This window comes from Arachis ipaensis, chromosome B7, assembly GCF_059453495.1.
Source record: "Arachis ipaensis isolate K30076 ecotype BB chromosome B7, ASM5945349v1, whole genome shotgun sequence".
In the NCBI taxonomy this organism is placed as follows: domain Eukaryota; kingdom Viridiplantae; phylum Streptophyta; class Magnoliopsida; order Fabales; family Fabaceae; genus Arachis; species Arachis ipaensis.
In genome coordinates this window covers 96,915,723-96,926,000 of record NC_142442.1, presented here as the reverse complement: position 1 = coordinate 96,926,000, position 10,278 = coordinate 96,915,723, and the positions used below count along the sequence as shown (strand labels likewise).

Below are 10,278 nucleotides of genomic sequence, written 5' to 3'. Positions count from 1 at the left end.
TAACTATTCATACCGACATTTACATAAGCTTTAACTACATACGTTAAACAGAGAAATCAAAGCAGAGTAAAGAAACACAGAGAACAGAGTAACCAGAGAAGAATAAAGGGATACAGAAAAAAGAGTAATCAGAGCAAAGTAAAAAGACAAAGAGAAAAGAGTAATGTGATAAAGAGAAATGGTTTGAGCCAAGATATTGTAAAAGTGAAAGATTTAAAGTTTGTATGGTATGATTGAACAGAGAAAGAAAGAGGTACTGCATAAGAACGTGAAAGTGATGATCAATAATGAGAATGATAATGAATGATGATAATGAGAATGATTATGTGATGATCTGCTGTGTGAAGGCAGTCAGATAGATGGTGGTACAAACCACTGAGAATGCTTTCCTGCGGTACAGATCCATATTTTATTTCTGTAAGGCAGAAGGGTTATTTCCTGCTACAGAAGTACCGTGACCATCTGTTCCATTTCTGTAGTGGTAGAGGGGTTACTTCCTGTATACAGAAGGTGTGTCGGCATACATCCCTACAGTGGCAGATGTGTTATTTCCTGCGTGCAGTGGACCCTGTGGTGGCAGAGGGGTTATTTCCTGTACACAGGGGTATAGCCAACTGGAAAGCCATACCCGTTTCAGCTGCTTCGTGTTACGTCGGGAGCGGGTAGAAACCGACAGATGATTTCATTACCTGCACTAGGGATAGACATGCATCATATTTGGTTGCGCATTTCCTCTGTTATTATTGTTGTTTGAATGTATGCCTTCTTTGTTTTCATTTGTTCTCTGTGTCTGTTTTATTTTTTTGTATTCTTTTGTTTGTGTTTTGCTTTTTGTTTTCTCTATTTTCTTTATTTATCTGTTTCTTCTGTTTACTGCTTCTCGGTATTCTGCTATTTATCTGCTAAATAACACGGAATTAATGAACGTAACTAATAACCCCGGCCCTACTAAGTACTCCCCAGTTCTTACCCCTTCTCTCTCCCTTCCCCCTTCAGATGGAAGCATGAGTACCCTTCCGTAGTTTGCTGATGACTATTCTGCAAAGAGGATTCCGCTCTAGGTAGTCTTCTGAGTCTAGAGTGAACTCCGTTACCTGTTTATATGTATATACTGTGAGGCCAGCCAACGTCTGCACCCTGCTTATCTACAAACTTTAACCTAAGTCCTCCGTATGATGTTGTTATGATGTGGCCACTCGATGAAGTACTTGAGAGACGCTCTTTGATGACATATGATCGTGCAGAGGATTCGTAGACGACCTTCCACCTTTTGATGACGATCCACCTGAGTTGAGTTTTGAAGACCTAGAACGTACTTTTCCTCGCTTTAGTAGTTTAGAAGGACTAGGTGAGTATAGAGTCTAGGCTAGCCTGGGCGCCGGCTTAGGGACTTCTTGAACAGGTCAGGACCTGGGATGTTGTATGTATGTATATGTATATAGTTACTATCTAGCTATATCTAGGAGTGTTCTAACAAAAAGTTTATACTCTAACAAAGGCTGGATCATCGAATATTGTCAACTGCTTGTGATGTACTTATGTGTGGTTGTTTATAATTATTTTATATATTATCAATTGTGAATTGATTATGAATGATTCTGTTTGTTAATCCAAACATTTTAAAAAAAAAAAGTACCTCATAAAATAACTACGCTTTTAACAATGAATCAGGCTCATATAATAAATAATAGATAATAATTAGGTAGACAAGTTGGTAGCGCTCAGTTTCTAGTATGATCATGACGTACCAGAAATTGGGTCGTTACACTTTGGATGCTACTTTGAATCTTGTGCAATTTTATTCATTTTAGGTAGCATTCGGATGGATTTGATGGAGTTTCTACAGAGAAAGAGAAGAAACCAAGGAGCTGACCAGCGAGGAGCGACGCGTACGCGTGCCTGACGCTTACGCGTGATTTGGAGCTGTCCATGGCGACGTGTGCGCGTACCTGACGTGAACGCGTGAAAAGCGAAGTTGCTCAGTGACGCGTGCGCGTACCTGACACGTACGCGTGACACCCAAAAAAGGCCATCGACGCATACGCGTAACTGACGCGTACGCATGACATGCGCGACATGCAAAATTCGCAGAAAATGCTGGGGCTATTTCAGGCCAAGTTTCGACCCAGTTTTTGGCCCAGAAACTAAGACTAGAGCCAGGGGATAGCAGAGACTCAAAGGGGACTCACACAAGAATGATCATGCCCACTCCAACTTAGGTGTGGACCCTACAAAGCAAGTGGTCCCCATCCATCAATTGAAGACATGCTGATTGCTTTAATTAATTCTGATTAAAACTTTAAGTTTTATTTTAAAAATAGGAAAAGATATTATTTTCATTTTAGAAGATAGATTTTAAATTTATTAGGATTAGATATAAAAGGGGATTGGAATTAGTTAACTTTTCATTCCACGTCAGCCCAACAGTATTCCATTCCAATTTACAATCCTTATTTTTCTCTGAACCATGAGCAACTAAACCTCCACTGTTAAGGTTAGGAGCTTTGTCTATTTGTATGGATTGATTTTATTGATTTTTATATTTTAATTCATGTATGGATTTATAATTTAAGAATTGTTTTCGCTCTTCATCTTATGAATTTGGGTGGAACAGAAGTATGACCCTCTTTCTAATTGTGTTCTTGTATAACTTGGAAAAGCTCTTTACTTGAACAATAGCTTGAAAACATATTCTCCTAAATTTTAAATTATCTGGATTTAACTGGATACGTGACATATAATCCTTTTATTTTTGGGTAACTAGGATTTTTGTGGCATATAAATTGGAATTTGATCATCACCCTCTACTTGGAATTAATTGACCAAGAAATTGGCAGTTGATAAATTTTAAAGGAGACTAGAAAGGTCTAAGGAATTAGGGTCTAGTCATACATAGTTTGCCATAAATTAAATCCTGCATAATTAAAATAGTTAGTAAGAAAAGTAAATCCGGAAAAATAGATAACTCTGAAACCTTAACTATTTCTCCATACATATTCCTAACTCATTTGCTTTGCTATTTTAATTTTTGAACGATTGTTTAATGCTCCTTGAACTTTTAAACACCACCTTCTGTTTGCCTAACTAAGTAAATCAATCAACCATTGTTGCTTAGTCCTTCAATCCTCGTGGGATCGACCCTTACTCACCTGAGGTATTACTTGGTACGACTTGGTGCACTTGCCGGTTAGTTTGTGGATTATAAATACTGCACCACTGCGCTAGGGCTAGACATGCATCATTCTTGTCTGTGCATCATTCTCTGTTGCATTCCTTTCTGTGTTTGATTAATTTCTTTATGTTTGTCTGCTTATATGCTATTTCTGTATTTTATTTTCTTGTATTCTTCTGTTTATGTTCTTCTTTCTATTTTCCCTCTTCTCTCTATTTATTTTTAACTTTTGTTTACTACTTCACTGAATTTTGTTATCCGTCTACTAATTGAAAACGAATAAATGAATGTAACTAATAACCCCGGCCCTACTAAGAACTCCCCAGTTCTTAACCCCTTATCTCTCCTCCCCTTCAGATAGAAACGGGCGTGATATTCTATGAAGTCGAAGACCTATACATTTACGAGGATCCAGTGTACTATGGTTACTACATTCTGAGTGCGGAGCTTCGTATGAGACGTTATGCATTACAAAACCGTCCCTTCCAACATCCTTTGTATAGCCCGCTTTTTTATCCTAACGCTCTCTACAACTTTCCCTTATCCTGGCTACACCCTAATGCACCTGGACATCTTTCTCCTGATGGTCCCGGACAGCCTATACCAGCTCAACCCTTGAACGGGGTGGCACCCGATCCTATCATTCCTGATGAGCCCGAGTTAACTAGGGAGTTTTCTTTAGTGATCAACAAGCATCAAAAGAGGAAACTCATCAATGATGCAAAATATTTCATTTGGGATGAGCCATACTTATTCAAAAAATGTTCAGATGGATTGCTCATAATATGTATTTCAGAGGAGGAAGGAAGGGAAGTTCTATGGAATTGTCATGGTTCTTGCTATGGAGGCCATTTTGGAGGAGAAAGAACCACAGCAAAAGTCTTGCAGTGCGAATTCCTTTGGCCCACCATCTTCAAAGATGCAAAAGAGCTAGTGAAGAAGTGTAATGAGTGTCAGTGGGCTGGAAATTTGCCCAAGAAAAATGAGATGCCACAACAATTTATCTTGGAACTTGAGCTGTTTGATGTATGGGGGATTGACTTTATGGGACCATTCCCAACCTCATACTCAGATAGCTACATTCTGGTGGCAGTGGACTATGTGTCCAAATGGGTGGAAGCCATTGCAACTCCTTCAAATGACAACAAGGTGATTTTGAACTTCCTAAGAAAAAATATCTTTAGTCGGTTTGGAGTTCCCAGGGCACTTATCAGTGATGGATGAAGTCATTTTTGCAACAGATCATTAGAAACCCTCCTCCTGAAATATGGGGTAAAGCACAAGGTTGGCACACCCTATCACCCCCAAATAAGTGGCCAGAGAGAAGTGTCCAACCGGGAGCTAAAAAGGATCCTGGAAAAGGCAGTGGGAGCTTCAAGAAAAGACTGGTCAAAGAAGCTGGATGATGCTCTTTGGGCATACAGGACAGCCTTTAAAACACCAATTGGAATGTCTCCATATCAACTGGTGTATGGTAAGGCTTGCCACCTACCATTAGTGCTTGAACACAAAGCTTTCTGGACTCTCAAGTTGCTGAATTTTGATGGTCAAGCTGCTCGTGAAAGGAGGCTCTTGCAATTACGAGAATTAGAGGTGTTCAGATTCCAAGCCTATGAAAATGCCAAAATGTTCAAAGAAAAGGCAAAGGAAAAATATGACCTCAAGATGGCACCAAGAAGCTTTGAGGAAGGACAGAGAGTGCTACTCTACAACTCTAGACTAAAACTGTTCCCTGGGAAGTTAAGATCATGGTGGTCAGGCCCTTTTATTGTCACTAAAGTCTCACCTTATGGATACATAGAGATCATGGAAGAAAGCTCACAACGGACCTTCACTGTGAATGGACAAATACTCAAACACTACTTGGGTGACATGGTAGAAGAGTCGAAGATGAAATATAGACACACTTGAGAGAAAGGAACGTCACGCTAGTGATGATAAAAGAGTGCTTGTTGGGAGGCAACCCAACCAAAGGTAATTCTCTTTTCATAGCTTGTCAATAAGAGTAAGTAAATTCTCTGTATTGCAAGGAGCTAAGTTTGGTGTTGCACACCAAAGAAATCTAAGGGTGAATGTGTAATTCTAAGCTTGGTGTTCCACCATGGATCACATGAAGGACACACTGCGCCCTAGCATAATTAGTTGTCAGCTCCTAACAATCAGGGAAATTACTCAAAAGTTGTTTGATTTCTAATTCTTGTTTTCTATTTAGTTCATAGATGTTTTCTAGTTCATTGTTTACTGTCTTAATAAAAGTACTTGATGTTTTCTGCATAAGACTCAATTTCCTGCATAAGGCAAGAAACTAAGTTTGGTGTTCACACACCAATCTAAGTTTAAAAGCCTACAAACATACATGCATACTAACAACCTCTCAAGTTCTTAGGGAACAAGTAGCTTTCAGTAGCTTTTGCAGGAATTCAATCAACCCTTGGAAGAACTATGCATTATCATCAATGGACAAAAAGAAGGACACTAAAGCCACAGATGGTGATAGCAGAAAGGAAGCAACCAGAAGGAACCACCAAGAGGTTGTATTGTTGCTTCATTCCATACGCTTTGAAATGCTCTGAATCGGAAGTCTGAATGTTTCCATGTTAATAGTCAATTATGGTTTTAGGCATCTTGCATTCTGAGTGTTTAATTTTGAAATAAGTATGCTAGCCTGAGTGTTTGTGCTTTCACTTTCACTTGTTAAATGCTTGTCTTGTTCCCTAAGCCTTTTCAATTTCAATAAAAGAAATGATTGAACAGAGAAGTAGAAGATTTCCTTTTTAGCAAGTAGTAAAATAACAGTAAGTGGTGGTGTATAATTGATTGTGTAGTAGCTCACTTACAAATGAATAAAAAGATAGATTGCTCTATTTCTAAGTGAAAGTTAGCTTACTGTCTATGAATCTTAGTAAATAAAAGTGCTTGGTTGAAAAGGAAAACAAACAAAAAGAAAGAAAAGAAAAAGAAAAGCCAAAAGTGGCAGCAAAAACAAAAGAAAGCAATGAATAAGGCTAGATACCAATAGCTAGGACCTTAGGACATATGCCTGTGGTGTTTGTGTACTAGGATCTGCTTGGATGATTAGGTTCTATGGAGTGCATTAACACTTGGTAACTTGGGTTAACTAACCAGGGATTATCAACTGAAAGTCCATTATCAAGAGAAATGATGAATCCATATTTGATGATGATTTTTTGTTAAAATTGGATGGATTTTCATAATATAAACTTGCACTTATTCCCTTATATAGCATGCTTTTGATCTCTCTTCCCAATTTGTGCTTGATCATAAAAATATGCTCTTTTATACCAAATTGAATCTATTTTATTCCATTTTCCTTCCATTCGATGCCTTGATGTTGTTGGTGAGTGCTTTCAGGTATATAAGGTAGGAATGGATTGGAGAAAATGGAAGAAGAGCATGCTAAGTGGAGGAAGCAAGAGAAATCAAAGGAGATGAGCTCAGAGACGTGTACGTGCGCACAGCTACCTGTGCGTACGCACAGCCATCCAAGCAGAGCGCGTGGAGTGCTTCGAGCGCGTCGTGCGTCCGGTCCAGCATCGCCTAGTGTGCGTGCGCATAGCTGCTTGTGCGTACGCACAGGCCTGGATTTCTCGCGAAGTGTGCAGACGCACGTGTCTGTGCATCCGCAAAGGTGTCCGCACATGACTTCGTTAAAATAGCACATGCCTCATGATTTGGGGGTTTTGGAGGCCCATTTCTGAAGTCTTCTAGCTCATATTGGAGGGGGGAATGAAGCCATAATATACCATATCATTTAGTATAGTTTAGGAGTAGTAGTAGGAAGTTTTAGTTTAGTTTTTCTCTAAGTTTTTCATCATCTCTATTAGGGTTTATTCTAGGGTTTTACATTCAAGTGCCATTTCCATTTTTGATCTTGGATTTTGCAAGCTTTCATTGTAAGTATTTTCTTGTTATTACTCTTTATTGTTACATTGTCATTACTTTTTCTTCTAATTCATGTTATAGTTCAATTTTGCTTCTCTCTTGCAATTTAATGCTCCTGTTGATGAATTTGATGTTTGATGCTTGTTACATGCTTTCTTGTGTTATTCTTGTTGATTGAGATCAATTGTTGCTTTTAGTTTCAAGCCTTTACTCATTTTCCTCATGTTTAAGCTTTTTGCCCACCAAGTGCTTGACAAAATGTCAAACATGGTTTTAGGCTATATTTTTGGTTATTGGCTTGGGTAAAGTGAGAAATTAGGTTACTAGAGTTGGAATGTCCAATATTTAGTTTCAATTATTAGGTTGTTAATTGTTCTTGTTCCCACTAACGCTAATTTGTTGCTAAAGTAATTAGCAAGCAATTTAGGATTTGTGGGTTAAGGACACTTATACTCATTTAACTTACCTTCCGATGTGAGGGTTGATCAAGTGAGACTAATCCATCATAATTGTCATAGTTGTGGTTCCAATAAGGAAAGGACCCTTAGCTCACTCCAAACCAAGACTATTTTTTATGCTTTCAATTTTTTATACCTTTATATGTTGATTTCTTTTATACTTTACTTGTTTATATTGCATAGTTGGTTCTTTAATTTCTTAATTAGTTCAATCATTACAATTTTGCATGTTCTTTTATTGATTTATATGTTCATTTCTTTATTCACAACCCGTTGATCACTACAACCGGAATTGCACACTCATTGTTCTAAAGTGCTCATAGGGAGACGACTCGGGATTTCAAACTCCCGGTTTATATGTGTTTTGATTGTGACATCTTTTGAATTGACATTTAATTGATGATCAATTGTGGGTTTGGACTATACTTACAACGTCAATCCTATTTTTAGTGTGATTTCGAAACCTATGCTTTTGGTCATCATTATCAAATTTTGGTGCCATTGCTGGGGAGTTCACTTTATGTGCAATGAGTGCTACAATTTTTTGTTGTTGTAAATATGTGAATACTTGATTTTGGTTTGCTACGTGGCTCTAATTGTAGATACCATATTCTTCTTTAGTTAACTTTAGTAGTCTTTGATTGTTGAGTTGGTTCTTGTTTACTTGTCTATTTTCGTTTGCCCTTCATAATTACATAGTTTTATTGCCTCCTCAGTTGAATGACACGGTCGCTTCCAGACTCGAGCTTGGCCACTTTTGATCTAGAAATTGAATGAACTTTAACTCGTTTAAGGCAAGCTCGGCGCCAGCTAGCTTTTGTGGATAGTGAATCGGGTTCCCTTGAGGAGCACTCCCATTCACTATCACCAACCATCCGTGACCATCATTCTCCAATCAATGAGGAGACTCTATATTTATCTGTGGTGAGTATTGAATTCTCTTTGAGTGACTCAGGTGACACCGACATGGCGGACCCACCTAGAAGAATCACCTTGAAGGAAGCCGGAGCTCCTGATCTTAACTTGCAACCACTTCAAATCTTGTATCCGGCCTTAGACCCAAACTTTGAGCTCAAGTCTGGCACGATAAACTTGCTCCCCAAGTACAATGGACTGCCTGGAGAGGATCCCTTGAAGCATCTCAAGGATTTCCATGTTGCTTATGCAACCGCAAGAAGACATAGGGCCGATGAGGCTGCAGTGTTGATCTTCGCCTTTCCTTTCTCTTTGGAGGGAAAAGTGAAGGAGTGGTTTTATACTCAGACGGGTGAAGTTAGATCCAACTAGGACTTGTTGCGTAAAGGGTTTTTGGAAAAGTTCTACCCTCCCAAGAAAACAGACAAGTTGCGAAGAGAGATTTCTTGCATTGTGCAACGGGACGGGGAGACTTTGTATGAGTATTGGGAGAGATTCAAGAAGTTGCTGGAGGCTTGTCCTCACCATCGGATTGTTGAGTTGGTTCTTATCAGTTATTTCTGTCAAGAAATGCATCACCAAGACAAGCTTCTCCTAGAAGCCGCGAGTGGAGGTTCATTGACTAAGAACAAGACCGCTACGGAAGCATGGGAAGTTATATCAGACTTGGCGGACTCCGCTCAGCACTCAAGGGCGAAGAGCCCACAATCAAAATCTGTGAATGAAGTTTCTCCCTCCGGAGATGCTATTTTGACCAAGATCCTTGGTGAAATGATAATTATGTAGCGACAACTCACCCAAGGACAACAAATTCCTCAAGCTTTGATAAGTGCATCACCTCAACCTCTAAGGATCGAAGGACCACCAAGGGTATGTGGTGTGTGTGCGTGTAACACTCATTACACCGATGAGTGTCCTCAGCTCCAAGAGGACACTACATTGGCGGTAGCTAACTCTTACCCACAAAAACAAAATTACACCCAAGGATCCAACCAACATGGAGGAAATCAAAATCAAGAGTGGAGGGATAACTTAAACCAAAGGTGGAACCAAGCTCCTCAAGCTCATCCCAACCAAAACACCCAAGTCTACTACTATCAACAACCCCAAGGTCAACCACAATACCAACAACCATACCAACAACCATACCAACAACTCCCACAATCTCAACCTCAAGGGAAGTACCAACCCCCACATAATAGGCCTAGCCCTCCTCAAGTTAACCAAGCCCTTCCCTCTAACCAACCTCACATGAATGACACAATTCACACCTTCATGCAAGAACAACGAGAGTTCCACAAGAAACAAGAAGCATATATGGCTACAATAGCCGATGCCCTTTCCCGTTTGACTCTCCCTCCTCAAACCGCACAAAACACCCAACAAGCTTCAACCTCAAGTAGTTTGTATTCCCAACCTCAACCCAACCCTAAGGGTAGCATCAATGCCATTACCCTTAGGAGCGGCACTAAATTGGATAAGAATGTTGCTATACCTACAAAGTTGAGTGAGGAGACAAACAATGAAGATGTGGGAGATGAAGTGGAGGTGATGAGGGATGAAGATGAAGGTGTTGATGAAAGCAAGGAAGAACCACCCAAGGTCAAGGAGCCAAAGAGAAAGACTTTGCTTGAAGAGCCTTTGCCCATTTCATTCCCAACTTTAGCCAAGAAGGCCAAGAAACAAGAAGAGCTTGACCCCACTATGGTGGAAGTTTTCAAGAAGGTTGAAGTCACCGTCCCTCTCTTCCAAGCAATTCAACAAGTGCCAAGATATGCCAAGTTCCTTAAAGATGTTTGCACTCACAAAGAAAAGCTTGGCAACCTCAAC

The 10,278-nt window shown here is 39.6% G+C and overlaps 1 non-coding gene across 1 annotated transcript; it reads right to left on the bottom strand.

Moving 5' to 3' along the window:
• Positions 1-8,874: 8,874 nt before the first annotated feature.
• On the bottom strand, positions 8,875-8,981 carry LOC148553451 (small nucleolar RNA R71). Its single transcript, XR_015893277.1, has one exon. It is a non-coding gene; the product is annotated as a small nucleolar RNA R71 (small nucleolar RNA).
• Between the last annotated feature and the right edge of the window lie 1,297 nt (positions 8,982-10,278).